The following is a 27,576-nucleotide window of genomic DNA, read 5'->3' on the forward strand; positions in this document are numbered from 1 at the left end:
ATGAATGAATATCTTGGGTATTCCACAAAATGAAAGTGAAGGGGTAATTGTTCTGCCATGATGCTTCCATAGCGTACTATGAAAAAGTAAGCCTCACAAGGTCATATCACTAACTGAATAATTTTTAATCTAAATGTAATGAATTACTTGCAGTTCAGTAGTTATTTGCTGATCAACATCACAATGTTTGACTTAAAACAATATAATTTGAGAAATAGCATATTTGCAGCTATCTTATTCTGAGCAGAGAAAATGTACTGCACTTATTTGCATCTAGTTCTATGCAGTTTGTACTACAGAGCAGTTTGTATTATTGTACATTACTTGTGTTTACTATGCTGAAGTGCACAGGAGTGTTCAGTGAACCAAAACAAGTTTATCCTAGTCAATGGAAAGGCACTAAATAGTAAGAAACCAGTAAGTCTGAAATGATGAATTATTTGCTGCATAATATTAAATATATTTATAGCAAGACAAACCTAAGCTTGTCCTTGTTGGGTTTCTGTATTCTGTAACATGAAAAGAGAGTTTATTTTACCTCTGTATTTGGCACTGGTGAGAACACTGCTGGAATAGTGTGTCTAGTTTTGGTGTCCACAATTCAAGAAGGATGTTGATAAACTGGAGAGGGTTCAGAGAAGAAGCTCGAGAATGATTAAAAGATTTGAAAACATGCCTTATCGCAATAGACTCAAGGAGCTCAATCTATTTAGCGTAATCAAAGACGATTAAGGGGTGACCTCATTACAATCTGTAAGACCCTACAAGGGGAACAAATATTTGATAATGGGCTCTTCAAGTCTAATTATATTCTCTAGAGAAAGGTATAATATGATCCAATGGCTGGAAGTTGAAGCTAGACAAACTCAGACTGGAAATAAAGCATAATTTTTTTAACAGTGAGGGTAATTAACCATTGAAACAATTTACCAAGGGTTGTGGCAGATTCTCCATCACTAGCAATTTTTTCATCAAGATTGGATGTTTTTATAAAAGACATGTTCTATGAATTATTTTGGGGAAGTTCTATGGCCTGTGTTATATAGAAATCAGATTAGATGATCACAATAGTCCTCTCTCCATCCTTGCAACTCCTCCACAAGGGCCAGACAGAAAACCAGACACTGCACTTGGGGTAAAAGGGACTGAAGATACTAGCACCCCTGGCAGTGCAAATCACCCAAAGGGGGATGGGAAGGAAGCAAGGCAACAGTCCTACCATCTAGCACTGGCTGGCACTCTATGGCGCTGGCAGAGCTACCATATGTCAGCCAAGGAAATCTGGGAGGCACTATGACTCCTGAGGCACAATCCCTGAGAGGCCTGGTCTACACCTAAAATTTAGGTCAATCTAGCTACATTACTCAAGGATCTGAAAAGTTAATTAAGACAACCTAAGCCATAGTGTACACACCTCCAGGTCGACAGAAGAACTCTGCCCCACCCCTGAAGGCAGACCAGTATTTACACATTGAGTCATACATACACAATGGTCCTTAGTGAGTGAGACAAAAGTATGTGCAATCAGCCTGGTTTACATATCAAATTAAAACAGGACCATCCTGTCACATCCAATGTATTCTAAAAGATATATTCAAAACCTAAATATTGGACTACCTAGACAATGGTTTTACACTGGAGACTTTACATAACCTTAAGAATTACAGCCTTATAAAAACAGGAGAAAAAAGAGCAAGTGTACAACTTTCTAATGCAACAAGAAGAGTAAAACAACATGCACAATTTACCTTCTTGGTTCTTATGGTGAATCTGCACCAGCTCTGGCCCTTCAGCATATATTAACACAGCTTAGGGGTTGCTCTACATTACGCCAACTGCCTATGGTCTTTATAGAACAAGTCAATTGTGAACTGGCATAATGATTGTGTGCTCTATCCCACCCATTTGCACCCCTATGTCAGTGTGTGTGTGGGGCAGTTAGCATAGGAATTAAATACTCCATTTTACATCACCTGGGGGCTCCTGAGCTACACCAGAAAAATTCTGAGCTGGCCAGTTAGAACCAGATTCCTGAACAGTGCAGTGGATGAAACAGAAGAAAAGAATCTGGGCCTGTATTTCTAGGTTTAAAAATAAGCAAGTTTAAGCACTTTGGCTTATAAGGAAAAAGAACATAGTTCTATTTGCAGTTTCCACAGAAAGATGTTTGTTGCATCAGTTAAAAAGAGTATGTAGTTTACCCTGAATATTTAATCTGTTACTTATCATCAAATCCATTTAATTTAATATACCGTTTGTAATTGAACCAAGCATGTAAACTAGAAGGGTAACAGATTAAGTTATTTTTACTACCTTAATATTTTATCCTTTTTCATTCTTTTTCTCCCCTCCCCCCCTTTTTTTTGACAGTTTTCACACAGTTGTTTTTCCAGTATTGAAAGGTAAGTTAACTCTAATTATATTCTCTACAGTTATATTTGGTTATGTATAGTCCAGATAGGACTTGTGATCAGACATGGGATTTTTCATACTGTATTTTGTTGTGAAAAGGAAGCATCTTTACAGAGTCCTATTTTTTTAACACGTTACTCCAAGACCACTGAATTATTATTTTTAATGTTAATATTCTCTTTATTACTGGACAAATTCATATTACAAAATTTTAAAGCTTTGAAAATAAGGCTCAGTAATGGAACAACGCTTTATGCTATAATAACCTTAGAAAGTAGGATGGAATCCCACTCCTATAAAAGGATCTGCTCACAGAACAAAATATACAATGATCTTTGCAGGACTGACCCTATATTAACATCTCTCATACTTTACTTTTATAACAGAATATTTGTACAAGAAATACAAGTCCACTTCTGTCCTTCATCAGCCACTTTTTGAAGCCACAGTAGTCAATCCCAAATGATTTATGTCTTTAAATACTTTATAAGCAGCTCATTACATAATAACAACTCTTTTATATTAAATAAAAATAGCAAAGAGTTAAGACAAAAACTTGAATATAATTATGGTATATACCCTTTTCTCTAACAAATCACAGACAATAAAAACAACCTGTTTCTAGTGATGGGAATTCTCAGTTACTGGCCTTTATGATCACAAAATCTACCTTTAAAAGATCTTTTAAAAAGTGACACAGTAACTGTCATTTTATAAATAATACTAACGTTTGGTGCAATACCAACTTGATTATATAATTTATTGAATTTATGACTCTACTGTACTATTTAGGCTCACTAAGTATATACAGTACATTTGATCAAGCATTCTAACTTGATATTGTTCAGTAAGCATGAGCCTCTAGGGCAGAGGTGGGCAAACTATGGCCTGTGGGCCACATCCGGCCCGCGGGACCATCCTGCCCGGCCCCTGAGCTCCCAGCCAGGAAGGCTAGCCCCTGGCCCCTCCCCCGCTATTCCCTCCTCCCCCGCAGCCTGAGCATGCACTCTGGCCCACCGCTCTTGCTGGGCAGCGCGGCAGCGTGGTTGGCTCCGGCAAGGTAAGGGGGCAGGGAGCAGGGGGTCCCGGGACGGCAGTCAGGGGACAGGGAGCAGGGAGCGGTTGCATGGGTCAGAGGTTCTTGGGGGGGGGCAGTCAGGGAGCGGGGGGGTTGGACGGGTTGGGGGTTCTGGAGGGGGCAGTCAGGGGACAGGCAGCAGGGGGTGGTTGGATGGGGCGGAGGTTTTGGGGGGGTCAGGGAACGGGGGGGCTGGATAGGGCGTGGGAGTCCCAGGGGGCCTGTCAGGGGTCGGGGGTGTGGATAGGGGTTGGGGCAGTCAGGGTACAGGGAGCAGGGGGGGGTTAGATGGGGGTGGGGTCCCAGGGGGCAGCTAGGGGCGGGGGTCCCAGGACGGGGCGGTCAGGGGACAAGGACTTGGAGGTTGGATGGGTCAGGGATTCTGAGAGGGGGGCAGTGGGAGGGGAAGATAGGGGGTAAGGGCCAGGCTGTTTGGGGAGGCACAGCCTTCCCTACCCGGCCCTCTATATAGTTTTGCAACTCCGATGTGGCCCTCAGGCCAAAAAGTTTGCCCACCCCCGCTCTAGAGTATTTAAGGTTAACATGACATCTGACAAGCAATAACAGTAGATTCAATTTTTAGAGACTAATACTGGATATACAACTTACAGCTTTAAGTTATTCCAGGGAAAATCTACCCAGCAAAGGAATGGCAAAATACAGTTGCCCACAAAAGTTTACAGACTGCGAGCAGAAAATGGAAAATGTATTTCTGTGTTTTATTATTACTTGTGTTCTTTCAATTTTATTTATTGTAATATCAGGTCTTAAAGGACACATATAAATTAACCACTTAATTGAAATTATAAAGAAGTCATGTAAGTGGGTATCTGACTTTAGTCATCCATATAAGTTTATAAACAGAAAGTAAAAACAAAAAAGATAAACTAATATATAACACAAGCCCCCAATCCTACAAAGGGATCCATGTGAAACGACTATTCTACTTGTATGGATTCTCTAAAGGTTGGGAGCCTAAAAAATATATTCTTCAGCTATTTAATAAGGTAACCAGATCACAAAATACAACATACTTTATCACAAAGAAAACAAATTGTCACATACTTTAAGGTATGCTGTGTAATATGTAAAGAGACGAAATGAGAAAAAATAATATGTCATCCTAGGCAAGAAGAGCTCAGCTGTAACTTAAGAAACAAAATAATATCTTATTTTCAAGAAAAGTATGTTTGAAAAAAATAACCCAAAAGTTTTGAGTAGCTAAATGCCTATCTGCCAACATCTGACATATATAAATATAGCTATATGAGGAGAAAAATGAGGATACACCTTTTAGCTCCAAGAAATATGCTGGACTAGAAGATTTTTTGATGGAAGAATGGAAAAATGATAAATATTTATTAAAAATAAATAAATAAAGGATTATCCCTACTAAGGCTCAATTTCAGGAAAGGACATAACATGCTGAACATACATGCTCAACTTTGACATCAGTGGGACTTTAGCGTGTGCTTAAAATTAAGCACATTCTTAAATGTTTTGCTGAATTAGATCCTGAATAGGAAAGGTTAGCATGTAGGAGGAATATGGAAATGACAAAAAAAACCCACTAGGCTTTCTGTTGCTAAAGAATAGAGGTAGGAAACCTATCACTGTAAGAGAGAAAATGAAAAAAATTTATATTGAAAAAGCTGAAGAAAAATATGAAGTGCACAGCTTGGAAAACTGCAAAAGAGCAGATAACAGATTTTTCAACACAAAAACAATATTTTTCAATATGAAAACATGTACAAATGTTCATTTTCCCCTTATGTGCATAAAAATACACAAATAAGAAATATAAAACAAGAATGTTTAGCGAGAAAGGGAATGCACTAACTTCCCAAATTTTTTTAACCTTCTTTACAATTGCCATTGTTTACATTTTATCAAACTTTGTTTTCAGGAATTTGTTTAAACTCAATATAATGTGCTAGACTCTAATCTAAGATTCCAAGAAAACAGATTTTTGTAAAGATAAACAACAATTAATACCGATTATAATAACATCCATAATATATTAATCATTCCTTAATATATTTGATAACACAAATAACTCAAATTACTACCAACACATAGATGTGTGATACCTTGTTTTGGAAAAGGAAGATTTCCCAACATTAATGGCATGTAGAAATAAAGTATCGGAAATCCTTCCCACAGAAAAAATTAGACAGCTACATCAGCATCAAATAGTTTTTAATGCATGCTTACCATTTGTGGAATTTGAACAAAATAAATATACAGATAATGATAAGAGGTTGACCAAATAGAAATTGGTCTTTTAAAGGGTGCAGGTTATTATTAAGATCTGTTAGTACTTGCATAGACAATTCATGTATGTTAATAATGACAAAATTAAAAGTTTTAAAAAATAAATCATTTATTTAAAATCTATTGTATGGCAACATGAACCCTAATATACATTCACAAGCCTGATAAATGTTTTCAGCAAGTGGAGCTGAGATGTTTTATCTCTTGATTCCTGGGTGGTCAGGGTTAGAAAAACTTACCAGACACCTGACGGTCAGAAAACTAAACCTACTAGTCAAGAGGTAGATATGAAAGATAAGAATGTTGGGACCCCACCCCTGAGGTTTAGGGGCAATGTCCTGGTAAGAATGCCAGCTCCTCTGCCATCAACTGCTAGGAAAAATGAGGGTACTGAGATGTCTACTAGAATGCTGTTCCTGGACTATGTTTGGAGACTCTTTATCTTTTATACTAGTAACTAGTTAGTAGACATCTTATAATGTGAAGTTCCACCCTCACATAACTGCTGAAAAGGATAAAAAACATTCTATCTCCTCTCTCACCCACTAGAACATTCTGGCTACTACCAGGGTATTTAGGTCTCCTCTACTACTCTATGCCTCCCCAAGTCATCTGGTTGCTGTGAAAGGTTCCCAGCCTCCACTTTCAGGTCCTCTTCCCCTGTAAATAATTTCAGTGTCTGCTTCAGCTCACAATGTTCCAAGACAGCAGCAGAAAACTGAAATTTCTGGCAGTTTCACCACTGCCTACAGGTAGGGTAACCAGATGTCCCGATTTTATAGGGACAGTCCCAATTTTGGGGGCTTTTTCTTATATAGGCACCTATTACCCCCCAACCCCTGTCCCGATTTTTTACACTCACTATATGGTCACCCTACCTACAGGTTTCTGAATAGGAATGTGAAACTGATTAGACTTTCACTAATACTGCTGCTTTTGACAAATCTACAAGCAGAAGCAGAGGCACTAAAACTATCTGCAGACTCAGGAAGGTGACACTACAGTTCACATTTGGTCGGAAAGGTTATCTTTGTAACAATAAGGGCCATAAACGTAATTTATTTTTAAATGAAAATTTTGATTCTGCAGAAATTAGTGGTTTAGATGCGCACACTTGCTCAGGTAAGCCTGCCATTTGCCCAGGGCAAGTTGATTTTCCAAACTCTGTATATGACTATCCTTTGTGCATCTAACACAGCACTGCCCAAAGTGGTGTGGAGTGTGTGACTTTGTGCATCCTGCTAGTAATAACTGTGCTGCCACATTAAGGAGCACCCAATGATACAGCACATCAGTGCCCAACTGCAACATGTGACTATGGTGGCACTGTAATGTAGTGCCAGCTACTAGTAACTAGGAGCTAATTTATCCTTTCTGGTAGATTGTACCATCTGTTTTTCTTTCTTTTACCAGTATTTCTACTTTTCCTTTCTTCTGGTTCTCTTGATTTCTTCCTTTTTCTCTGGCTTTCTTCAACTTACTTTCACTTCCCCATTACTGCTCCTGTCACATACCTACTTTCCCTGCTTCTCTGTTCTTTGCAGGGGGAGAACTTGTGTTGCGTTCACACACACTTTCTTTAGACCTTTCCCCCCCTTCTCTACCATCATTCACAAATAATACAGAACCTTCTTCTACTAGGGCAGCAAACTCCTGATCGGCCCCTTGTGGCCAGCAGAGGCTCTGCCATGGCCTGCTTCTGGTTTCCCTCTTCATGGCCCCTTAAGACTTCCACACAGTCTTTCTCACACCCCCCTCCTATCTGGGGCTTGTTAAATAATAGAGACAGTTCAAAACAGTCCTCAAGGTCCTCAAAATAAAATCCATTACCACAACCCAAAAGTTCACTTAGCTCAGGCTCTTCTACCACACAAGGAGCTCTTCTCCTTCCCCAGTCTGCTCTTCACAAAGCTGCCACTCCTGGCCCACCCTAGTGAAAGCTCAGCCTTCTGGATTTGGCTTTCTTCTCCTGTCAGCATTTCCCCAGTTCCCACAGAGAAGGGAGCATATATACTGCTCTCCTTCAGAGAGCTCCTTGCAATTGGCTGGGAAAGAGGGGACTCTGCCCCATCCTACACTACAGAGCTCCTGCTCCTGGGCCCTTAAAGGAACAGTGTTGTGGGTTTCTCGCCCCCATCCAACTACTAATTCCCCAGAACCACTTCCTCTCGTCCAGCTTCTGCCATTTCCTGAGACTTTGTTTATTCCAGTGTTCCTAGAATAGGGTTTTCTGGCCTTCCTCTAAGCTTAAAGGGCCAGTATACTCCATTACACTTCTGATTCCAATACTCTGTCACTTTCTATCCCTTCACTGATTGAATGGGACCTCTTTCAAAACATTCTGCTGGCTGTCTGAATAGCAGAAGGGAAATAAAGAATATCAGCATAGATGTGCAGTGTTACAATATCACCACAGTTACACAGGGAGAACTCCCATACAGAGTTTCTGATCATTTAAACATAAAAGCAGGAGTCTTGATAGTGATTGTACCCACAATTGCAGGGAAAGCACTTCTTCCGCAATCCAGGTAAAGGTCTTTGTAATCACTCTATGTGAACACAGTGGCACATGACATTGTAAGTATTATTATTATTTAAGCACTAAGAGTGTGATGGACACAATAAAAGATACAATTCCTGCTCCAGGGAGTTTAGAGTTTACTGAGCATATCTGATGGAATTCACTCAGAATTCCAGATTAGTTTAGTTTACTTAAACCAACTTTGACAAAGATACATAGTGCAAGTGCACATTTATTAACATTCCTGTATGCAAACCAACAGAAAATAATTACATTAGTAAATTTTGATACCGTAGCTACACAAATACTAGTGTAATCAGTTTTTACAGAATTTTCTCTCGATTTCAGAAAGATTGAGAGAGATAGAGAGTATGTATCTAGAAGGAGAAATAGATTTAATATTTATGAAAAGTGAAAAGAGAAACAAATTCATATTTCCGTATCTAGAAGCAATACTACTGTATCCCACATTTAGATGATAAATTATCCAGTGAATAATGAGATCCCTGGTAGATATGCTGTATATGTTTTTTAACAATAAGCTAAATGAGGATTTCTTGGATACATAACTCAAATTTCCCAATTCACATTTTTACCCATAGTCCTTTTTTAATATTGACATATCAATAACTATTGGAAAATTCAACAATTTCAGTGTACGTAGAGTAAAATTTTCTGATCTTGTCACTCAATATCCACAAAATCTTAGTGCCATTAAGAAGGACATGTTTTGACAAAAGTAATATATAATTTGCCTAACGTACTGCCAAGAAAACATAATTAGAAAGGTATGTATAAATGAAATTAACCCCAAAGTCACAACTTTTTTTAGCACAATGTTAAAACTACTCTAAGCAAAATATTTTAATGTTTTAGTATTCTTATTTCATACCCTTTGGCACATAAAAGAAAACAGATCTGGGGGAAAAAACAGGACTTACATTATCTCGGTAAGAAGGCTCCGGAATTCACCCTGAGGAGTCACACTAGGGCCCCGATCATGCAACTGACTTCTCACAAGTAGAACCCAGCCCCAGTGTGGCACCTCATTGACTTCAATAGAGTCCAACTCACACAGAGTCAACTGCAGGATCTGGGCTATTGTGGAAAGGACAATAATGAAAGCTCCTTCACACACCTGCAAAAATAGGTACGGAGATAAAAAAATTAATTATTAATGTGCTCTTGTGTCTTCTCACAGCCTGTTTAAGTGTAGTATTTATGATTTTTTTTCATTTGCATGTAGTTTTATTATTTGTTTTTTATTTAAATCCTTTTTTTAAACATTGGTTTGAAAAAAATCTTTAGGACATGTACACTAACTGATATAATATTCATTAACATCCAGGGAGCTTTTACTGTTATATGGTACAAATATATATTTAGACATATTTTCACACATTTTTAAATCATTAATGACTCCAGTTTCTTTGGTTTATTGTGCAAATACCTATTTAGGTTCTGAGCATGGAAGCTGAACTATGCAGGCAGATCCCTGAGCCAGTCCAGAGTCCCAAAGAAGTCAATGGGCTGGCGCAGGGATCTGACTGTATCAAGCAGCTTCCAAGATCAGGGCCTTAGAAAATATGCAATAAAAATTGTCATGAAAATCAGTTTAGCACTAGCCACTTTTTAAAGTTAAATTTGTTGGCCTTTTTAAACAACAATTCTTATGAAAACAGAGTATTGTTGATTATTTGCTAAAATTAAGCTTTTAAATCAAAGATGTTTAAGATACAGGAAGTGCAAAAAGTCATTTTAAACAAATAAACATCTCTCATTCCCTGTTCACACAGAACTTACATTCAGGTTTTTTTTTTAAAAGAACACTTCTAGGTTGAGTCCATTCAGGGAAATGTCAACAGTGATCATGTTTTTATATAGAAACTACAAACTCTTTAAAAACAGGTTTGTAATGGACACCATGAAATAACATTTAACTGGTGACGCTAGACAAGGGACACTGTCAATAGCCATGATGACTCTAGCCTTCAAATTTGACACACTCCTAGAAACTTGCAGAGGGAAAGGTGTCTCCCATTTTTAAACATGCACACAGGTACAGAAGTAACTAGAGAACTAGTTCTCAAAAACAAAGGCTACATGACTTAAGAAGCCAGCTCATAAACTAGAAGTAAATATAAATACATTCATAATATAAACACAATTCTGTTGGAATCAGAGATACCATACTATCTATCTGTTTCTCTGCTGGCTCTATTCTTGTGAGCAGACAAAAAAATTGAACTCACAAGAATCCTGTGTTCTACAGAGATCAGAGTCCAAAGTTATCAACATTTTCTATCCCCTGACATCTCTCCTGTGAGTGAGCAGTGAAGCAGATAAAATGTGTGTGCCCACTTTCACAATCCCAACAAATCCAGTGTCCTGGGTTCAGGGCAGTTTGGCTCCTATATGGGACTTGAAGACTTGAAACTCTAGTTTTGGCAGGTAGATAGGTTTTTCAGTTGGTGCAGGAAGGCAAATAAATAAAATTAAAATCTGCATTTCAGGGAGCATGTGCCAAATTTGAGACTAATCGCCTTAATAGTGAGGAGTATTTTTTAATTCAGTAACATGTTATATGCAGAGCCCTGGGTATTCTGTGATTCCATGGCTGAAGAATTCACCCCTTTCCGCAGAATTGTACTGCAGAATCTAAACTTTCATTTAAAAAAACTGTGGGTGAAATCTTGGCCTTATTTCTAATCCTTATGGTTGTAGAGACAGCTTCCACAGCATCAAATGAACGTAAACTGATGCAATGTTTCCTGCCTGAATCTGTGAAGAACCTGAAACAATAGCTCTGAGAGGCGTGATGTGCCCTATTCCTTGCAGTCAGGGCCCCTTGGAATCTATGATTCTGCAAACACAGAATTTGACATTTTCCCAAGATGGCATGGAATTTGGTATATTGCTGCAGACAGCCACCCAAAATTTTGTTGTCTGTCTCACTGCTCTGCTGCCTGCAGTTACCTCTTGCTCTCCATCTTTCCCTAAAAGAAGAGATTAAGTGGATTATAGTGCATGCTTCCTACACTGTTCCATGGAGCTAGGCAGCGGAGTGTGTCTAAGAGCTGAAGTCCAGCTTGCAGTCCAGTGAGTGGAGAGAGCCAAAAGTATAGCTTGGTGAGCTTGACAGCTAGAGAACAGCATAGCAGTCAAGGCCTAGGGAGCCAGATAGATGAGACACTTGAAGCTGGCCACAAACCCTCCTTCTCTGACAGGGATGAAAAGAAGGTGATTCTAAACCAGGCTGCTAAGAAAATATCATGGGAGTCAATGCCTAGAATTGGAGCTGGGCCATCTGAAAATCCTAGCAAAAAAATCCATCCTCAAAAATAATTGTAAAAAAATGATTATCAATCAATTTTACGTCAATTAGTGTTTTCAATGATGAGCCACCCATGTGTGTGTTTGTGGTATGACAGGGGGATTAGAGTGAAAGTATTACATACTGATAGAATACATTAATCTAGAGCCTTCGGGTTGTTTCCACAGAATTTGGTCCTTCTGTGCCGCAGAGTCACTACACTTTTTTCAGTTGGTGCCAATTTTATATGTCCCTTCATGAAGGTGCAAAATAATAGAAGTGCAGTTCAGATTACCTTTTTTTAATATTCACCAAGACTGCAGTTAACAGGCAACAGGCCTATAGAATGCACTGCACTTCACCCCTTTCTCTGCAACTTCCTGCTTCTCTTCCACTCCCACTTAGCCTCTCCCCAGACCTAAAAAAGGTTCAGCGATACACATTCATTCAATGAAATATTTTCAATGTGCACTAACTTTTTAAGAGGACAATGGATATTAAACAACCACCAGAAATTCCTGTCATTGCCTAGAACTAGCATTTAATTCTCTGTTATGTGAAATAACTTTTTATATCTTCTTTTTATATCCTGCTTCACCCTCTTACAGGTTACACATGCATTGATATTCTTTTCCTCACTATTCTGCTGTAGCTGAACATTTTTGGCATGTGTTTCTTTAGCAGAAGAGACAGAGTTGAAATCAAAAGGTTCTATGGCAGTTAGATTTAGGCAACCAGTGAAAAAGGCACCAACTGAAAAAAGTGTAGTGACAGCCACAAAACTCCCATAAAGGGAAGAAAGGCAGGGGATAGTCAGTGAGGAAAAGTTAATAGGAAGCTGAGCGAAAGAGGAAAGGTTAGTAGGAAACAGGGTGTGTGAGAAGTGTAAGAGAAGTGAAAGTGTTTTAAAGGGAGAAAAGGGGATGGAACAAAAAAAGAAACAAAGGCCCTAATTCAGCAAAGCATTTGGAGCAGAATTTTCAAAAACACTGATCTAACTCTGCTCCCATTGAAGTGAAAGATAGAGGTTAATTCTGAGAGCTTTAGAAAAGCCCACCCTTAAGCATGTGCTTAACTTTAAGCACATAAGTAATTCCACCCCTATGCTTAAGTCCCACTGAAGCCAATGGGACTTGACCACAGGCTTAAGTGCTTTGCTGAAGCAGGATGTGATTACTTGTGTGCTTAAAATTATACACATATTTAAGAGTTTTGCTGAATCTGGTCTCATGAAAACCAGAGAAAAAGTGACTGAGAAAGAAAAAAGAAACAAACTGTGAAATCCACATTAAAAAATAAATGAGTTCCTGGTTATTTCTTTATGCTCTGAGCATAAAGGTTGGATTACTGCCTGGTCTCTCTTTGGTTTAAATATAAAAATAAAAACTTGTTTTTAATATAATGAATATATTGTAACACAGCAATTACCTCTGGCGAAAGATAATTAATTCAGTGAGTGATACCATTAATACTAAAGTAATTATTGACACAGGGTTGCAGCCTTAACTATTAAGGGGACTCACAGTCCTCTATGCCTACTTGCATTTGCACTTCCAAAACAGATTGTGTAATTAGCTGGGAGAGGGTTAATCTTTCCAATATTACTATCTCTATGGTAACAGGACCACAGAGATAGAAGGAGCTGTGGAAATCATGAAAGCAGCCAAGGAGGCGGTGCTCTCCATTACTTCTCACTCTATGATACTGCTACCATAGTGAAAGAGAAGACACAGAGACACCATCTCATAAGTATACCAAAAATCATCTGGAACACTGTCAGCATGCCACAGGTTACTTGTTATCTCTGTCCATCACTTGGAACCTATGGACCACATTTTGCGTACCACTGTTTAAAACTGTTCTCTACCAACAAGACAAGGAAAAAAGAACATCTTTATGTAATCATTAAATTATATTCCAAAAAAATCCTGAAATTTATCACACTGCTCCTTATTTTTCAGCCTCTGGTCATCATTTTCACACCTTTCCTAATCAATTTAAAACTGTGGAATAGTACCAGGTTTACTGCTGGAGGCATGCTGTTCTGGAGCAATGCAAACAAATGGATGAAATATTCTGAAACATATCCATAAAACTGAAAAAATAGGCTTTATATTAATTTTAAAAATAAATAAATAAAACCCGTAAATAAATAAAAATAATATTCTTAAAATAAATGCAAAAATACAAAAGACCTACATTTAAATCTCAATGTTTTACAAAGAATATTAATGGGGAGAGTGAAGGATTAACTCTCAAATTCTATTCCTACTCTGCCTCTTTCTTATGATCTTGGGCAATTCACTTAATCTTTCTATGTTTTGTTTTACCCATCAGTAAAATAGGTATAATAAAATAATACTTTGCACTTCACAGAGATATTGTGAGGCTTAATAAAAGTTGATGCATGCTGTGAGGTCCTACAGGCCGCATACCAGAAATGAGAAATTGGAGAAGCAATTGAACAACCTAAATTAAGCCAGGATTGGAGGAAACAGATTAGGTAGCAAAAAAGCAAATAAGTAAATGCTAGACAAAGAGTTTATGTTATAGGTGCCCAATCCTGCATTAATATCAGTGGCATTCCATTCAGATGCAGGAATTCACCCATACAGAATTCAAGGCTCCAGTGCTTCGAACACTTGCACTTATGTTCAACTTTATTCATGTGAGTCATTCTATTGATGAGACTATTCATGGGGAAAGTTAAGCACATGCATAAATGTCTGCAGGATCAGGGTCTAAAGTTGGTATTAAGGGACTTATCTACAGAAGTTATTGTATCAATGACAATTATTTTTGCAAAGCCATGGACAACTGAAGAGGTAACAAAAGACTGAGAAGAACAATTACGATATCTATTTTCAAAAAATGAAAGAAGTATGGTCCTGGTGATTACCATTCTGTACATCTGTGGTGCCCAAACTTTTCCTGTCGTGCCCCCCTTACCAGTAATGGAATGAGTTTGTGCTCCCCCTCCATTACTGCACAGTTGGCTCAGCAGAGGAGACTGGGCTGAAGGTGGAGCTGGGGGCAGAACTGGGGATGGGGGAGGAGCTGGGGCTAGAGGCAGAGCTGGTGTGGGGATGGAGAAGGAATGTGGGCAGAGCTAGGCTGGGGTCAGAACTGGGCTGGGGGTGGAGCGCAGCAGTGGCTGGGCCAGGGCTGCGCAGGGGGCGGAGCGGAACAGGGTGGCACTGTGGGGCTGGCCTGGGCCCTGCCACACACACCCCAAATGTTTGGGGGCATGCCCCATAGTTTGGAGACCACTGCAGGGGTGCCAGAACAGGGGAGGGCCAGGAGGCCATGGTCCCATCACTTTTAAAAGTGGGAAGGCTATGCCCTCCCACTATTTACCGGCTGTAAGGGTGAGCAATGGGGAGACGGGGCGGAGAGGAATGAGCCGGGGGCAGGGTTTTGAGGGGAAGAGGCGATGCAAGAGTGGGGCCTCTGGGGAAAGCGTCAGCACAGGGGCTAGACCACTGCTATACATCTAAGTTCTATGACTGCTAAAATAAAACATCCAGTGAAAGAACTGAATAGTCATGGAGAATAAACTACTTTCTCACCATTAAATGTTTTCCCTTCAGTTCAGGGTTGAAGCTCATTGGCAGGGCACTGTGAAGAAGTTTGCTGTGCCACTGCCCCCTGAAACTTATCTATGGACAAATATAGGGCTTCAGTTTCAGCAGTTGCCAAACTGGCACCTTTCAAGAGTGCTAAATTAACAACAAAAACATTAAAACAGCAAGTGTATTGATATTTAAAAACCAGCAACATTTGGACAGGTTTATCGATGTGCTACTGTGGAATCAAAGCTCAATAACATCTCACTTCTTTACTTAGCCCCAGCAAAGGAGGATGTGCTTCATTACTCTTTGGGGGCCTGGTAGCTATTTCAGGATCAATGTCAGGGGTTTAGAATGAAATATAGTATATCCAGCCTTTCTTGCCCATAAGGCTCATACTTATCCTAAGAGAATCATGACAGTAGGAAGACTTAAAAGTTAAATTGAGGGTTGGCTATTCAGAGTTCAGAGGCGGGGACGGGTAAAAATGTGCTACAATTTTTTTTGACAAAATATTTGTAAGAAGGTCTACAAAACAGATGTACTTCTCAGTTCTGCAAATACTTTTTACTTGGTGTACTGTGTATTATCAGGAGAAGTTCCAATGAGTATGTCTACACTGGCGAATTTAGGACCTTTAATTCACCAACACTGCAACACTACCAGTAAACAATAGTAGATGTGGTATACCAACGTCTTGTCTATACTACAGCCTCTATCACTGCTATCATAAGTGAAGCTGCAACTGTGAAGAGTTACAGGTCCTAAATTTGCCAAGATAAGCTGAAGACTGGATGGCTATTGTAGGAAGTAGAGGAGGGGTGGTAAGAGGACTAGGAGAACACGCAGCAAGTTAAGGCTACTAGACTGGTCAGCCTGAAATTTCTACAGATATTATCAAACCTGAAGGACGGCTGGTAGGAAAGTAAATCTGGAGAGAGGCATAGAGGAATTTGCATGGAGGCTGGAGGTCTGGTATGGAAGAGAGTTTTAGCACTCCTGGGGGAATTCTGTGCCACTGTGCATGTGCAGAATGCATGTCCCGCATGTCCCCCACAGATTTCTTTGCTTCCCTGCAGAAAAATGACTTTCTGACAGGGAAGCAAAGTGAAGCCGCAAGAGCAGTCACATATCCCTCCCTAGCAGTGCAGGTACAGCATTTCAGGCACCCAAAGTAGCCGGCAGAGAGGTAAATCACTGCAGGACTGGGGACACCCCAACCAGTGGTTCCTACCCTGAGCCAGGATCAGCTGCTAGTCCTGGCTGGGCTGGAGGCAGGAGAGGATGGGACTTCCTCTTCTGCTGCAAGGAGTGGCTGGGACTGTGTCAGACCCACCCCCAGAAAACTCCCCCAGCTCCAGGAAGCTCAGCATCCTCCCCTGCTTCCCGCCCACATCCACCCAACCCCCATGCATCCAGACCTCCCATACCCTGACACCCCTACCAAGCCTCACCTGGTAATCCAGAACCCCCTAGCCTTCCATACCTGAATCCCACCCCACTGAACCTCAACCCCTGCATCTGGAGCCCCCCTGCACCCATACCCCCTGCCTCCGGACCCCCATCCCTGCACCCAGACCACCCCCCACTCAGCTCCCTGCACTCAAACCCCCACCCTGATGCTCCACCCCCTGCACCACCCTGAGTCCCCACATCCAGACCCCCATGCCACTGACCCCCAACTAGCTGCACCCAGACCCCCACCCCGCCAGTGCCACTCCCCCAGCACCCAGACCCCACTCCTGAGACCAAACACCCAGACCCCTCTGCTGAGCCCCAACCACCTTCACCTGGAAGCCCCTGCAGAGTCCCATTGCCTCTGCACCTGGAACCCACCCCCCCAACGAGCCTCTGTGCATCTAGACCCCCACACACCTAGAACCCCCAGCTGCCTGCACCCAGATTGTCCCATACAGAATCCTCTCACCCCACACCTGGATTCCTCCACACTGAGCCCTTCCACACTTGGATCCTGCCTGGTTGAGCATGCCTGCCCCACACCTGGTATGCCTGGTGCAGTGGGGCAGGGCCCAGGGTGTTTCTGGGGCAGGACCAGGCCTTGTGCTGTGTCAGGTTCGGGTGCAGCCTGACCACTGAGTCCATGTTCCAGGGATGGGGGCGCTGCAAGGTGATTTCCCACCTTCGTGCAGCCAATGGCCTGTGCTCCCCACTGTCCTGCTGGAGCCTCTGCATTTATTTATTGACAAATAAAACTTGCATAATTTTGCAGAATTTTTAAATATTGTGTACAGAATTTTTAATTTTTTGGCACAGAATTTTTAAATTTTTGGCACAAATTGCCCTCAGGAGTAGATCAGATAGAAATACAAGCTGGGCAAGGCACAGCTCAAATTGTGCGGGAGGGAAATCCCCCAAGCTCCACCCACAACCCAAATTCTGCCCATTTGGGATACCAAAATGAGATGCCACTCACAATAGATTGCACAGGTGTTCAAATCTGATCATACATGTTCTGCTGGGCTCCTCAGGCTTGGCACCCTTCAGTGGGATTTGGATACACCCACTGGATTATTAAGGTACAGGAACAATAGACAAGCATCTAAGGCCCTGGCTCCAAGTGTTACGTGATAATGACAGAATCTCGATGTTCATTACAAGCAAAAGTCTCTAACCTTCATGGTTGTGAAAAAAATCTTAAAAACACGAGCCAAGGTTAATTGATGCAATAATGTGCATCTGAGTCTGCAGACAGCATCCAGCAAAGGCAGCCATTATAGCCAGAGAGGAAGCTGCTTGACCTGACATTCACCATCCATAGCAGACCAAACACCTGCTGATCTAGGGGGACCTGGCCTGGTCAAGGTGAGAATTTGGGGATTGGCTGTCCCTTGGCAGCTCAGAGACACCCCACCCCACCCCCGGCTCTGTTCTTCCCTCTGACCTTTAGCTTCACTGGTCAAATTGAGGGGTGGAAAGCGGTGATACTCTCCCAAATGCCTCCCACTTGTGACACCAGAATGGACATCACTCACTGTAAATTGCACAGATCTTCATAATATGATCATCCCTTTCCTTTTTTATGCTGTGATCAGCAGTTAAGTAGTTAACAATTTTGATATTTAAATCATTGTAATTGTACAATATTTGACTCAATACCCCATTGAGATCAATCGAAGTAGTTAAGAAATCAAGACATCTTCCATTGGTTTCTATTTGTGCAGATCTGTTCAGTTATAAGTAATAATGAGAATAACTTTTTTTAATGTAAGTTTCACTGGTTAGCTTAGATTTGAGATATAGTGAGATACGCGTGAATGATTGTATTTATAAGTGTCTTGGAGATCTAAATGCTTGTTAGAGAGAGCCAAAAAAATCCAAAGAGAACAAAATTTCAGGAAGTGTTTATTTTTTTAAAGTTTCAAATGGAAGTTTCTGTCTTTATATGAAATAATCTAGAAAATTCAAGTAGGATGTTAGTCTATGGCCCTGATTTTGCAAAAACTTATACAGAAAGTATATGATTACTAAAGTCAATGGGACTACTAACAGTGCATAACATTAGCTATGTGCCTAAAATCTTTACAGGATAGGGGCCTAAGTGTGTTAAGTATGGAGTCTAAATCTGAGGGCAATGATTAGATATTAGGGTATACAAAATCTCACTTTAGCTACAATCTTGGTGAAACCTTAACTATGAAGTTTTGATTGACAACATCATAATTCACACTACAGACCAGAACAATTACAACCTGTTGTGTAGGCTGTCCGATCTCCATGGTACACCTTTTCCTTATATACTGTTTTTGCATTATAGTTAAAAAATGATTATTCATAGAAAAATTATATCTAGAATGTTTTGACTATGAATCAGTGTGTATAAACTAAACACATACAGTATAGACAGTACTATAGTTTTTCTTTCACTGCTTTCATTGAAAATGAAATTTTTGATACTTTATCAGTTCAAAGGTCATTTTTTTGAAAGTTTGATTTTCACTAATCTTTTAGTAAATTAAGGGTAAAATATATATGTATCTTTATTGCTATGAAGTGATTAATTAATTATTTTTGAACACAATTTAAAATAGCTAAACTTTACAAGATGAAGTTTTTCAGGCAGCTAGTGCTTATTGCGAACTTGTTTCAAAGATAATTTGAGGGAAAGGATATAAAAATTTAAAAATCACTTTTGTAATATATTATATAACATTTCCACTAATTTGAAGGACAATGTAATAAATTAAACACAGAATATCAATGTATGCAATGTTGTTGTAGTCATGTTGGTCCCAGGATATCAGAGAGACAACGTAGGTGAGGTAATATCTTTAATTGGGCCAACTTCTGTTGGTGAAAGAGACAAGCTTTCGAGCTTACACAGAGCTCTTCTTCATGTCTCTCTACATAATGGTAATGTGAGTTATGTGATTATTTATGTGTTATTTTTGCACTGCCATTTCACTGTGAAGTTCCAGAACTGCATCGTTTTGACCATACAGCTCTAGAAGTGTGCAGTGAAATCAATAGAAATATTAGGCCCTCAGCTTACAAACCTTTATACCTGTGAATAGTTTTGCTGAGCTTAATGGACTCACTCACATACATGAAGGGAAAGATTTTCAAAGATTATAAAAGTCAATGGGAGTATGGCACCTAACTCCCACTTGTGCCTTTTTGAAAATCTGCCCCAAAGTTAGGTATGTAAACAAGCGTTTGCAGGATCAGGGCCTTGTTTACTTAATCTTTTTTCTTAAGAAAAGAAAAGAAGTTACATGAAATATCTTACAATAATTTTACATTAAGGTTATAATTTTAGGCCCGGCCCCTGACACTGCAAGCTACTCTGCACTGGTGCAATGGATGGGTTCTGTTCAAGCACAGGGGTCCCTCAGAGGAGATGGTCCTTAAGCAGTTAAAAGCCAAGTGTAGTATAGTGGTTTGAACAGGAGACTAAAAGCCAAGCCTGACTTCTTATCCTTCTGCCTCCACAGCCCTAAGTCACAACCTCCATCTCAGTTTCCACATCTGTAAAATGGGGATAGTGATACACCAAACTAGCAGGTGGGTTACCATGATTAGTCAATGTTTATGAAGTGGCTTGATGATGAAAGAGTCTATATACATTGCTAAGCCTTGTTAAATGCCAAAGCTAACACTTTCAAAGGAAATCTTCATTTGCCAACACTGAAGGTAGGCAGTCTGTCCAGTGGCTAGTTATATACTCTGGGCCCAACGGTGCCCTCAGACGGGCCCACACAGCTGCAGTCCACTTCAGGGAGAGCTGCCTAGCTGCGTCTGGGGCAGAATCGGGCGCTGATGTAAACTGACTTGTGGGAGCTGCTGTGGCCGAGGCAGAATCGGGCCCCGCAGGCTACAGCTGTGCCATGGGGGAGAGTTAGTCTGAGCGCCTCAAACTTTTTCTGCGTGGCCTGACTCGGAGGTGGGGGGTGGGGGTGAGGGGGGGGTCGGGCTGTAACGCGAGCGCTGCACTGGCAATGGGCTTGGGGATGGACTGGGTTATTATCGGGTGCGCTTAAGTTTCTCGATGTTGCTCTCCTCCCCTCCCCCCTTTTCCTCTCTCTGAATCTCCCTCCCCCCTCCCCCCTCCCCCCTGTCTCGACCGCCTCCCCCCCTTTACCTTGACAAGTCCATGGGGCTGATGGTGAATGACTGTCTCTCTCCCCAGGGTCTGGGGCTCTGGGTGACATTCCCCCCTCCTCCCCCCCCCCCGAGTGGCGGTTGGGTTGCTAGTGCGGGCGCGCGCGCTAGCGGGGAGGGGGAGGGGTGCTATTGACAGCAGCGCCGTGTCCGTAGCGCTGCCTCAGCGCGAGCGGCTCTCCCCCTCGCTCCCCCCTCCCATTCCCGGCATGCCCTAGGGCAGCGGGGCTGGCTCTAACGAATTTGAATGAAGAGCCCTGCGCTTTCGGCGCCATTTTCGAGTGATGCCCGATTGCATCGCTGCCGTGGGGGAGCCGGAGCTGGCGGGGCCGCTGGGCTGGGCGCAGACCGCCGCCAAAAATACCCGCGGCCCGAGGAGGCGCCCGCACAGGCGGTAAGAGCCGGAGGGAGCGGCCGCGGGGGGAGGGTGTTGTCCGGTTAACGGGGTCGACCCGTGTCCCGCCTCCGGGAAAAATCCACCCGAAGCCCTGTCGGGGAGCGAGCAGTGGGGATCCCGGCCCCGGAGGCAGCCGGGGGGTGAGCAGGGCGGCGGTCGCGGCGCCCCCTCAGCGTCTCTGTCACTGTCAGTCTCCAGCCTGGGAGGATCGGGGCCCGAAGCGGCCGCCTCTCTCAGGTAGCCCCCGCCCCAGGGCGACTGAAGGGAGCATCTCCCGGGCAGAGACCCTGTCTGCGATAGCGCTCGTGCTCCCCCTCCCCCGCCCGCTTTCCGGAGCGACTCAGCCCCAAGCAGAGATGGGCAGGGAAGTTAGAGGCAGGCTGGGGACCCGGAGCACCCCGAGCGGAGGGCGCCTTCCCAGCTCCCGTTGGGCGCCCCTCGGCCGCGGCGTGACATGACAGGCTGTGTTCCCCGTGGCCGTGGGCGTTGCGGGGCACACGGGAGCGGACTCGGGGTACAGCGATTGCCGGTTCCCCTGTTCTGCAGCAGCCAGCAGGGCTCCCCGCTCCCAGCCTCCCTCTTGCCTCCCGCCCCCCCCCTCCCCGGGTTTGTAACCTGGATTAGGGCCCCCCAAATAGCCCCTTCGCCCCCCCCCCCTCCTCCCCCGGCTCCTTTCGATGAAGGCAGGTTGACTCCTCTGTCTCGGAGCTCTCTCAGCCTCGCACTTTTTCAGATCATAATTTCCCGTGTCACGATCTCGAAGCCGCCTTTAGCAGAGACCTGGGTGACGGTTGTGCTGCCGCACGCTATCGCATTTATCCTCTCCGGCCCTTTGGCTAATAACGAAGGACCAACGCGCTTTTAATCGTATATTGCCATGGCTAATTGTTTTTAACATTTACACGCGAGTTTCCCGAGCTCAAAGGGAAAACGTAATTTGGGGCCGTTTGAATCGTACCAGTTATTTGTAGATGCTTTTCGCCTTCTCCTCCTCCATCCCCCCAAAATGAGTAAATATCGTCCCCATAGACAGCGTAGCCTAATACTGTGATTAGAAGTGGCCATTCACCATCTCTTCTCCGCCTACTAAATTCTCCGTCTCTGTCACCCGGGTCGCTATTTGTCATTGGCTTAGCTGTTTTTTTGGTGGCTGTTTCTATGTCAGTTCTCGGTGGGCAGCAGTTCTCGGTCTCCCCTAGGTTGTGTGTATTTGTGCTTATGGTGATATGTAATGGGCTCACTCTCGCAGTGTATGTGATGAGCGATTACTCCGTTGCATACACATAATATGTGACACTCTGTGCCTTTTCCTCCACGACGCTATTTAACCCTCTCGGGACTGGTTTTGGCGTGGGCGCTCACGCTTCATAGTTGCGCACACACAAGAAAGACATCTTTTTGTTGCAGCAGTTACTTGGTGGGAGTGAGTGGGGGATAATAATATACAGGGGGCAGATAAGCTAACATACAGCACTGCAAGCTCAGAAACAGGCAGACCATCTGGCTCCTTCCCAGATATAATTTCTAGCGCTACTTTTATTCTTCTGCCTACTTCCCTATTCGCTTTCGGCTGACAGAACCTTTCTCAGATGCAGGAAAACGTATGAATACTTCCCCGAATCCTGCTAGATCTTAGGGCACCACTCTGCTTTCCTTGTGCACCCAGAACTCCCATTGAATCCCTGGGAGTGTTGGGTGCGCAGTGAATTCAGGATCGGGCCCTCATTTATGTGCCACTTCAGAAAATACTGGACCGAGTATACGGTCCCCCTGATTGGCTGCATGAACGCATTACTGGGGCTTGAAGGTTGGACTGGGTCATAGGATTTCTCCGCTTCTCTCGCTCTGCCCCCCGCGCGCATCTATCCACTCTGGTTAACGACAGGAGTGTGTGCGTTTTACTTAGCACCCTCTGCTCCGAAAATAATGAGTTAACAGAGTAACGTAGGAGGAGGGACGTACAGAAGAGTTGGGGTGCAGAAGTGCTGTACAAAGGATTTCTATGTGCATGGCTGAAGGCTTGTAGCCTTAAAGTGAAATACAAAACTTAGCATGTTAGCTGGATTCAAGGTATTTTCTGTGTAAGGCAGAAATACAATAGTTTAAGAACACATTCTTATTGTGAACCCTGGGGTTTTCTCGGTTTTTAAATCCAGTTTTCAAATCAGACTATTCAGTCTATTTATTCAGCTACAGTTACTCTCAGTTTGTCCCTAGTTTATCATTAAATCCTCATAGCTAGAAATTTAAATTTAATCTGTTCAATTGTGATGCTAATAATACCTTATTACATTTTAGCATTTATTTCTTTGGAGGTATATGATTACTACTTAACTGTTTTAAGAAACATTTTTAATACTTTGTGTGGGAATGTGCACAAAGCTGTTTCTTTGTAGCTGAGTGTATACTTTTTAAAATATCAGTATTTGAACAGATTTACACTATTCAGCAATGGAAGTAAAATTTATAAACACTGACTTTCACTTTCAAGGAAATAACTGTCCTGACTCATAGTTAATTTAGAAAACAGAACAGGTAAGTATTGTACAGGTGCGTATGTTTTATTTCTCTGACATTCAAGTACAAAGCATACATATTATGCTTTGTAATAGTCTTCTATAATTAAAATGTTTGTACTTATTAGATATTTAACTACATCAAACAATTATTTCTTTTTAGCTTAATTTTTATTTCAGAACTTTACCATTTCCATTTTTATAATGATATAAAAGTGGGTGTGGCTAAAAAGAAAGCAGTAGGCAATCTGATATCATTATACAGTGCACATTTATGTAATTTATATAGGTTTCCTGATACTTGATTTACTCATTTGATGTATTTGAGAAATTCACTTAGTTTAAATTGAATCTCATAGGACTGCTTGCATTTTTCACCTTAGTTAAAATGTCAAACATTAACTGAGGTTTACTTGGCCTTAGAAAAGATTAATTTGATATTTCCTCTAAATATATTTGTAGCTGTAATAAACATGTATTTACACTAGACCCATAAATGAAAGTTATAGTTATGTACTTGTGATCCGATTATTGCTTATAATTTTGTCATGAAACATAATTAGTATCCTCTTCATAAATTTGTTTCTATTAAGCCTGTTCAGTTATTTTGGCTCTCAGAAAAACTTTTCAAATAGGTTACAGTTGTCCTGTTAAAAGCTAGAGTTGCACTGAAACTTCCCAAGAGGTACAGGGTGTTTTTGGTTTTGTTTTTCATTTGATTGTTTTTTGCAAGTGTAAATCTACTGAAGATGGAAGAAACTTTTTTTTAATAAATAAAAATTTATTTCCTAGTAATTTTGAATTACGTGGGTAGCTTTTACTGATATTGTGTTGTATTGCATTGGAAATGTATTGTAGCAACATTTTGAGAGAGAATATTTTAGTTAGTTAGATATTAAAGTTAGAATATACCATCTGTCCTTTTTTTTCTTTCTTTTTTCTTTTTTTTTTTTTAGCTTAATGGAATCAAGACTTCTTACTGTTCCATGTGAAATACAAAGCTATAGAGGAAAACTTATTTCTAAACTTAATAGTTTTAATTTCCTTAAGTTAACTGTTACTTTCTGTATCAGAATTTGTAGTTACATATTGCTTGAACTTATACACGGTACCTACCTATAGGTACACTCCTCAGGGAAAATTTACGTTACCCATATTGGATGTCATATGGCTGTTCTAACAGGTGTATCAAAAAAAATTCTGGAGTGTTTAGTGTGTATATATACACACACTTCCTATTTTTATGTACAGAATAGTAATGTAACTGCCCGTTTTTGTAACAACTTACTATTTTTTAATATTTGAGATAGGAAATATTCAACTATATTTAAAAGGAACTGAGAAATTTAAAGTTATAGTCTCTGTATATGCTGGAGGTTTTTGCTTTCTTAGATACAGGGGTTTTTTCCAAAGCCAATTACTAATCATTTCAGTAATTACATTCATTACTCATTTTATCACAAATTGTCAAAAGTAGAGCATCTTAGACTTATTCTGGCTATCTGTGGAAGCTATAGGGAATAAAATTCAGGGTTTTATGTCCAAATTGAAATGAATATTTGATAGTAAAATTTTTAAAAACAGAAAATCGCTTATTTTTAAAGTATATAAATATATTTTGGATATATTCTCTATGCATATATTTGCAAGTTCTTTATAGCCAATATCTTGCGCTAGAACCAGTGGTCAGGAAAAAAAATACTACCTTTCCTATTAACAATATTAATTTTTTGTTTGGACCAAGCTGTACAAAATCACTTTATATTTTATACACAGTATATTACATTTCTGTGATTCTTTACACACTACTTCAGTTTAGAAGTAAGTTGTTTAAGTTTTGACTCAGCTAGTAATACATTTTTAAGATAGATATAATAGTAAAGTATCTACAGATATTGAGGGAAAGGTGAGACAAATAACAGGGATATGAAAGTTGTCTAAATTTAAACCTAAATGAAAAAGTCGGTTTGCAATTTTATTTATTTTGTGAATTATTGGCACTTGCTCTATAGAATTGCTGAATAGTCACTGTTTTAGTACCAATCAAACTTGAACTTCTTTTCTTTAACACTATGTTATCATGAAAATATTTTCATAATTTTGTGTGGTACACTATATTTCTGAGATGGTAAGAATTGGCTTAGTTTAAACCTTCTGTCTTTGTTTTAATATAACTTAAATCAATGCCTGTATTGATTTGTTTAACCCTTTATTGTAATTTTTTTTTAAAAAAAGTCTAATTCTGCTAAAAGAAACATTTGGGTAGGTCTATACCTTAGAGATTTAATGAGTCCATAATTCTGAGAAATAATTTAGTTCTCAGCTTCATTTATTTTTGTATGACGACTTCCATCAGTCTTGCATGAAGATTGAAGGTGGATAATGTAACTTCACTTCTAATTCAGTTATGTTGTAAGTTTGACTGTTTTTTAATTGACTAGTATTTGTGTCTAATTGGAGTTCACTGTAGTTGTACCTTTAAAAGCTAGTTTCTATTTGTGGAAAGTAATAGACTTCAAAATCTTTCTTTAATTCTGAACAGTCTTTTAAAAATTTTAGCAGTTCAGAATATCTAGAGTACAAGTATGTCCCCATTTATTATTGTGTATACACACAAATGTTGTATAAATATAAGTATATAGCTTTTACTAAACACTAAAGCATTTCCAAAGAAGACTTATTCAAAATCAAGATATAATCTCCATTTTACCTGAAACTGAAAAAAATAGCAATGCCTTTCAGTGGTCTTTATTAATGTCTAAAGGAACCCACTACTGAAAGTGGCAAAAATATATATATTCAGCTATTTAGTTTCTAAAGGCTCGTCAGTGTACCCACTGTAAATATAGATTATTAATAAGTTTGAGAATTGAGTCAAAAATTGAGTCAAAAACACTAATGTGTTTATCTAATAAGAAATGTCCAGTTGGGTTAAGATTTGGACTTAGAAAAATATCTTGATCATGATTTTAAATTTCTTTTGTGATAATAGGAATATGTTTAGCTTCAAACTTAACATTTAACATATTAAAAGATTATATTACTATAATTTTTTTTAGAAAAAAATCAACAAAAGAAATATTTTATTGGCTGGATATTTTTTCCAAATTATTTGTGCTTGAAGGGTAGGAGTAGAGAAGATGTACTGGGGAAGAGGAATAAAGGTAAAGAAAAATACATTTTTACAATAAGAGGAAGTTAACCTTATTTAAGATACTACCATTTTCTTTAATAAAACTTGAAAATAAAGTTAAGGAGTAAAGAGCAAATATATTGAAAATATTTGTAAACAGGTGACCAGATGTAATCATCTGCTGCTTGTTTAATAGACATAGTCAGGATGTACCTTGTTGTAGCACCTATAGTACAAAAGCTAAAGAAATCTGAGAATTTGGCTATATTATTTCACTGTTTCTTCCTGTAAATATTTGAAGTGACCATCTTTATCAGGTTTTTGCCTTGTTTTTAATCCAACAAATTCCATGGTCAGATTTCCATCCCTCCTTCATCCCCCCCAAAATGTGTGTGACTGCAATACTATACAATTCCATTAGATGTTATAGAGTAACTTATTGTGTTTATACAATTCCTCCTTGTTAAAAATGTTGATTGTACTGCTGGTGTCTTGAAAAAAGTTGGCTAAAAACTGTTTTAAAGAAAGCAGTACATGCTAAACACTACTTGATAAAAGTCAGTAGCGGATTTCAGGAAGTATCACAGCGCACACGTTAATTGTTAAATGTTTATAGTTAACTGTTTAATTCTTTTTCTCCCCTCCCACTCATTCTCCCCCTTACTTCCCACAAGAATACATTATAGGGAGAATGAAAGCAGAAACATACTAATCTGATTTGTTTCAGGAGGCTACTGATAATAA

At 40.4% G+C, this 27,576-nt stretch overlaps 2 long non-coding RNA genes across 4 annotated transcripts in view; one reads left to right on the forward strand and one right to left on the reverse strand.

Annotated features, from left to right (window-relative positions):
* The window catches only part of LOC311519706, a 49,464-nt gene extending 28,507 nt beyond the window's left edge, over window positions 1-20,957 (reverse strand). For all 3 annotated transcript variants that reach the window (XR_014711355.1, XR_014711356.1, XR_014711357.1), the window contains exons 1-2: window positions 20,767-20,957; window positions 9,227-9,423 (exon numbers count right to left, since the gene is read on the reverse strand). This is a non-coding gene — a long non-coding RNA (uncharacterized lncRNA). The remainder of the gene's footprint in view (window positions 1-9,226; window positions 9,424-20,766) is intronic.
* Window positions 1-27,576, forward strand: part of LOC311519700 — a 95,446-nt gene that overhangs the window by 22,845 nt on the left and 45,025 nt on the right. Inside the window, exons 4-5 of the long non-coding RNA XR_014711352.1 lie at window positions 2,371-2,402; window positions 20,120-20,189. This is a non-coding gene — a long non-coding RNA (uncharacterized lncRNA). The remainder of the gene's footprint in view (window positions 1-2,370; window positions 2,403-20,119; window positions 20,190-27,576) is intronic.

Source organism: Lepidochelys olivacea (genome assembly GCF_965140295.1).
Source record: "Lepidochelys olivacea isolate rLepOli2 genome assembly, chromosome: 1".
Taxonomy (NCBI): Eukaryota; Metazoa; Chordata; order Testudines; family Cheloniidae; genus Lepidochelys; species Lepidochelys olivacea.